At 41.7% G+C, this 6859-nt stretch overlaps 1 protein-coding gene across 2 annotated transcripts in view; it reads right to left on the bottom strand.

Annotated features, from left to right (window-relative positions):
• Nucleotides 1-4269, bottom strand: part of LOC135101169 (probable valine--tRNA ligase, cytoplasmic) — a 99841-nt gene extending 95572 nt beyond the window's left edge. For both annotated transcript variants that reach the window (XR_010269111.1, XM_064004744.1), the window contains exons 1-4: nt 4057-4269; nt 2893-2964; nt 2282-2378; nt 1483-1672 (exon numbers count right to left, since the gene is read on the bottom strand). The gene's annotated coding sequence lies outside the window, so the exon portion shown is untranslated. The remainder of the gene's footprint in view (nt 1-1482; nt 1673-2281; nt 2379-2892; nt 2965-4056) is intronic.
• Between the last annotated feature and the right edge of the window lie 2590 nt (nt 4270-6859).

Below are 6859 nucleotides of genomic sequence, written 5' to 3'. Positions count from 1 at the left end.
AACACACCCAAAACACCCCAAAACACACCCAAAACTGACGAAAACACATCAAAACACACCCAAACTCATCCAATACTGTCCAAAACACCCCAAAACACACCCAAAACACCCCAAAACACCCCAAAACACACCCAAACACCCCAAAACACCCCAAAACACACCCAAAACTGACCAAAACACCCCAAAACACACCCAAACACACTCAAAACACCCCAAAAACACATGAAGAATGCCACAAATGAATATAAATATTTAAATATATACACATGACACAGGGTGGGAAGGGAGTATTGAGGAGTAGGGGAAAGGAAGGATGCAACAAGAAGCAGGGAGAGACAGGGTGTAATAAGATGAGACAAACAGCTAGACAGGGAAATTAGACAGGGTTTATTGAGATGGACAAATAGGGATAGTTTAATGAGATGCAAGGGTGATACAGGGTGTATTAAGCTATAGGGGCAGACAGAAAGGGTGTACTAAGGTGTATGAAGACAGGAAGGGTGTATTGAAGTGTGGGACAGACAGACAGACAGACAGACAGACAGACTGACAGACAGACAGACAGAGATACAGACAGACAGAGAGGGAGAGATTAAAAGAGAAAATTTGAGAGACAGACTAAGGATATGAGAGAAAGAGAAAGAGAAAGAGAAAGAGAGAGAGAGACAGAGAGAGAGAGTACTAATCATCTCAATCATTCAATAAATTCCTAATATATGTATAGATTTGTGTATACTAGTCTTACCTAATGTGTGTATAGATTTCCAAGCATATACCAGCATCTCTTATGAGTTTGTGTGTTTATATCAGACTTAGCAAAGATTTGGACGTGTCTCTAAATACATACTAGTGTTTGTATACAAGTTTGTGTGTATACTAGACTTATTAAGAGTTTATGTGTGTTTCTAAGAGTATACAAACCATAGCAAGTGTTTGTATATGTCTCTATGTGTAAACCAGTGTTTGTGTGTGTATACCAGCATTACATAGTGTTTGTAATGGTTTAAGTGTACACTAGTCCTTTTTAATTGTTACCTTCTCACTATCCCAGCCTTCCAGATACACCTGAGGCACACAGCGTCACCCCAGTACAGCCCCAGGTTGGTCTGGCTAGCCCCAATGAGGATGAAAGCAGGAACCATCATTATCACCTGCTGTGGTTGATGATGGTGGCTTCTACACACACACACACACACACACACACACACATACACACACACACACACACACACACACACCTCAGACAGCAATTCCTGGAAGAAGAGAGGACAGAACAGCATGCCAGCCGCAGCAAGAAAGAGTGTGTGAACAGCCGCGGCCACCAACCAGCCAATACTTCCCTAGCAGAAGAACGCGGCCCTCACAGTCGACCCAGTGGTGAAGCTTGTGCCCAATATTATTTATCAAGACTCTCTCTCTCTCTCTCTCTCTCTCTCTCTCTCTCTCTCATCCACCATTAGCCAGTCTCCCTCCCTCTCTCACCATTGGTCAGTGGCCTGTACAGCAGACACCCAGTCATCATGGCGGAGGGATTTTCTCCAAGTACTGTACCTCCACCACTCCCTCCAGGCTCCTCCCACTTTCTTCCAGTCACTCCATAAGCTTGATAATCAGCGGCTGTCCCTCTATACCACAAGCTTCACTCTGGGCAGCTCTCTGGAGGCCTCCGAACCTGTGGGTGTAAGGTTAGGTTAGGTTAAGTTAGGTTAGGCTAGGTTACGTTAGGTTAGGTTGGTTAGGTTAGGCCTGTGGATGGTGTGTGGAGGAGGACAGGACAAGGAGACCAGTGGGAAGGCTGTGGAAGGCCTGTGGATGCTGTGTGGAGGAGGACAGGACAAGGAGACCAGTGGGAAGGCTGTGGAAGGCCTGTGGATGCTGTGTGGAGGAGGACAGGACAAGGAGACCAGTGGGAAGGCTGTGGAAGGCCTGTGGATGCTGTGTGGAGGAGGACAGGACAAGGAGACCAGTGGGAAGGCTGTGGAAGGCCTGTGGATGCTGTGTGGAGGAGGACAGGACAAGGAGACCAGTGGGAAGGCTGTGGAAGGCCTGTGGATGCTGTGTGGAGGAGGACAGGACAAGGAGACCAGTGGGAAGGCTGTGGAAGGCCTGTGGATGCTGTGTGGAGGAGGACAGGACAAGGAGACCAGTGGGAAGGCTGTGGAAGGCCTGTGGATGCTGTGTGGAGGAGGACAGGACAAGGAGACCAGTGGGAAGGCTGTGGAAGGCCTGTGGATTTCAAGGTAATGCAACACCACACACCAACACCAGAACAATGTCTCACCTATCCACCTGCAGCCACATCACAGTCTCCCCCTTGTAGGTGATGGCAGGAGTGGTGGTGCTTGTGGTGGTGGTGCGAGGAGGCAAGGCACCCATGGCTGGAAAAGAAGGGGTGAGTGCATTGAGGCTGCAGGACGCGGTATACAGGTGTGTGGGAGGTGAGAGGGTGGGAGAGAGGGAGTGGGCACGTGGGAGAGAGTAAGTGTGTTCTATGGCAAGATATATATAGGATTTCAAGGGTGTTTTTGTGTATGATAGGGAAAATATTCATACACACATACACACATACATTTTCATCTCCCAAGCACCTCTCCTCTCCTCCTCTTCCCTCTTCCCCTGTCTCGTGCAATAGGTAAACACACACACACACATAAACACATTGATAGAGGGATAGATATTAGCCCAGCATGATTTAAACAACTAATATAACTATCAAAAACACACACACACACACACACACACACACACACACACACACACACACACACTTCTCCACAAATCTGAAGGCACTGTGGTTTCCAAGCCCTCAAAGTGAATGAGTGTGCTGAGGGAATAATATTGCACCACTGCCTGCATGAACTTGTCACTAAAGCTGTCATGTGCCTCACACACCTCCTGTCACCGCTCATGCTGGCTGTCAACGCAGAACGCACCCTCCACCACTCATTGTTTGGGGTGACGGTTCTGTGGGAATGGAAGATAATTAGATTTTCTCTCATATCAAGTTGAATTGGTTTAGCTCTCTCTCTCTCTCTCTCTCTCTCTCACGATTGATTCCAAAGGCCACAAAGATGATTAGCAGAGGTTTTTGTGAGTGTTTCTCCTGACAGTAATGTGAGAATGTTGTTAATTTGTCACTAAAACCATAAAAAACATCCTTAAAAACCTGTGCTACTTCGAATAGAGCCTTTTAAAAGTGTGTTTCTCCCATCAGTCGAGAAATGTAGTTATTTATTTGCATTTTATATATAACACACACACACACACACACACACACACACACACAGGTGGTCTGGCAGGAAAGTGCTATGAGAAATATACAAACGCATAGCAAGGCAAGGCACACAGCTTTCACACTCACCTCACACTCACAACACTCTTTCAACACCTTAACCTTTGTTGGGGAAGAGAAACACTACTGTCTTAACCTTACAAATACACTTATTATAGCTTATCTCTTACATGTACCAAGACAAGGCACACAACTTTCACCGTTACTCTCACCCACAACAATCTTTCAATGTGTTAACCCTTGTTGGGGAAGAGAACCACTAAAATATTATCTCCTACAAATATATTTAAACACTCACTCAGCATGCAACACGTCAGCCCTTGATGGAGACAAGAAGCACTCCTACCCAACCTTACAAAACCACTAATTAAAATCTTATCTCCTACATACACTAAAACACACAATTTTCACCCTCATTCACTCAGCACACAACACGTCAGCCCTTTATGGAGACAAGAAGCACTCCTACCCAACCTTACAAAACCACTAATTAAAATCTTATCTCCTACATATACTAAAACACACAATTTTCACCCTCATTCACTCAGCACACAACACGTCAGCCCTTGATGGAGACGAACAGCACTCCTACCTAACCTTACAAAACCACTAATTAAAATCTTATCTCCTACATATACCAAAACACACAATTTTCAGCCTCATTCAGTCAACACACAACACGTCAGCCCTTGATGAAGACGAACAGCACTCCTACCCTAATCTTACAAAACCACTAATTAAAATCTTATCTCTACTTCACTTACCCATCCATACACCAACCTTGTAACTCCACACAAAACAAGACACCACAGTCATCCACATCTATCTATGCCACACTGACTCCTGAAGCTGGTGGAGCATAGGGTGGACCGAAGGGCATCAGCTCCACACTCTGGGATGCCTGTGGGGGAGTTTATCCTGAGACCAGTGAGTACCTCTTCTGTATTCAGGCTCCCCTCCACCCTCTCGCACAGTACCTGAGGGCATGAGGGGGTGGTGAGAGGGTAAGAGGGTATGAGGGAGGAGGGAAGAGATGAAATGTGGTGAAAAACAGAAGAGAACACAGATGAGCAGGAAAATTGAGTGACTGGGTGTTTGAGTGAGCGAGTGAGTGATGGTTTATTGTTTGTCTGACTGAATGAATGAATGAAAAATACTTGCTAAGGGAATGAATTAATATCCACAAACTCACGTATTGACTGAATGGCTATTTGACTGACTGACTGACTGACTGCTGACTAAAAATGATAGGTTAGGAGGGGATAAATACTCGTAGTCTCTCTTCAAATGTTAGTTCCTGATGGGGAGGAGGCCCGAGGGAGGGTCAATGGGGTCATGGCGAGAAAGCAAGAGGACGAGAGCAGCTGGTAGGAAACAGCAGCAGGCGGACGACGCTAAGGAGGGAAAAGGTTCGCTACACGAGTCTTCCCTTGTTCCCGTCAAGGTGGCAAGCTGCCTTGGTATTACTGCACTCTACTTATGATTGTTCTGGATCTCATACTGTAATCTAAACTTGGAAGTCTATATATATATATATATATATATATATATATATATATATATATATATATATATATATATATATATATATATATATATATATATATATATATATATACTCGTATATATATATTCAAGCTCTCAACCCTATCTCATCACAAATGAACACATTCACTAAAGCATAAGCTTCTACGAGTGTGATTGAACTAGCAAAACTGAACTGGAAATTAGAGTTGTCTTGCATTGGTTGAGATATATTAGCAATAATAATCATTGATAATGAAGGGGAAGGTTGATAGTAAGGCGGACAGTAAAGTGAACGTCGGCCTCACCAGGCAAAAGTAGCCCGCAGATGGTAGTGTCGCACGTCATAGGATGACTCATGAAGCGCGTGACGCTGGTTGTGACATGGATGCTGCTGCTCGCATCACCACGACGTCTACCTCTACTTATTATTATTAAAGCTTTATTGAGCATTATAGTACATTTTTAAATATATACATATATCACAAAATATACATGAATATACATATAATACACAAAGCGAGCACCAGCCCGCAGGTGGGGGTCTACCTCTATTAATTCGAATTATGATCAGTAATAATTATTTATTTATTCAATATCTTATATGCATAACTGGTACCAAACAAAATATACACCTTTTCTTCAAAATGCATCTCAGCTAAAACTTTTAATGCTATTCTATTTTTTATTTTTTATTTTTTTCACACGTTGAAAGATATTACCAGGCTTGGATTCTAAGAACATGTGGATAGTTCATTGCTTTATATATATAAATATATATATATATATATATATATATATATATATATATATATATATATATATATATATATATATATATATATATATATATATATATATATATATATATTCCCGTGACAAAATGTAGTTAATTACAGTTCGGTGACACTATATATATATATATATATATATATATATATATATATATATATATATATATATATATATATATATATATATATATATATATATATATATATATGTATGTATGTATGTATGTATGTATGTATATAGTGTCACCGAAGTGTAATTAAGTACATTTTGTCACGGGAATTCTATGTTTGTACAAGTTCAGTAAATAAGAAAGACGTTCTGGTGAATCTATCCACACGTCTTGAAAAGACAGGAGACAACCTGGTTATTGTACTACTGCCCCAGATATTCAAGGAATAGCGAAAATTTCATCTTGATCAAGTCAACGATACCTCATGGAGAGAGAGAGAGAGAGAGAGAGAGAGAGAGAGAGAGAGAGAGAGAGAGAGAGAGAGAGAGAGAGAGAGTCATCAAGGTGTCATACTAAGAGCAGTTTTCAATTCGTTAAGCAGAAGATAATACATTTTTGCAATGTGTTGTGGTGATTTGTATGTTAGAAAAGTCTGGACTAGACGTTCACACAAGGATGACATTGAGTACCGCTGTCATAATGATACCATGACCAGATCAGATTCACGTTCACCAAGAGCAGGCATATTATCAACGCAAGCATTAACTTTGGGATCTCAGCTATAGGAGCACGCTGCACTAACTCAAGTTACTTTCTACATGACTAATTCCGCATGCTTAAACTTCTTCCTATCCTGAAACAAACGCACAATATTATTCGTCTTCATATAACTTTTTTTTCTAGGGCATACACTAATTTTTTTTTTTTCTTTCATATCAAATAATCCTTTGCGTTTGAGCCACTTTTTTTTTTTAAGTTACTAGGTTTAGTGTTTATTTCTGGTGGTTAACATTATGTGTGGTAAAGTTATAATTCTTACACTTATTTTCCTTTTTAAATGTACCTGACACTAATCTTTAAACTCATCTCGAAAACCCAGTGCTGTAAATTAACAAGTTACTTCAAAAAAACTCAGACGAATTTGCAAATACAACTGAGAACAAAAGCTAAGATCAAAGTGACACTACAGGTTACCTGAGTGGAAGCGCCAACAACGAAGACGGGTGAGGTGGAAGGCTCGCCAAACAGTGCCCGACTTGAAAAGACAGAAACACAGCTGCACTCAGGAGGAAGCGGAA

This window comes from Scylla paramamosain, chromosome 6 (genome assembly GCF_035594125.1).
Source record: "Scylla paramamosain isolate STU-SP2022 chromosome 6, ASM3559412v1, whole genome shotgun sequence".
NCBI lineage: Eukaryota > Metazoa > Arthropoda > Malacostraca > Decapoda > Portunidae > Scylla > Scylla paramamosain.
This window is presented reverse-complemented; position numbering and strand designations above follow the sequence as displayed.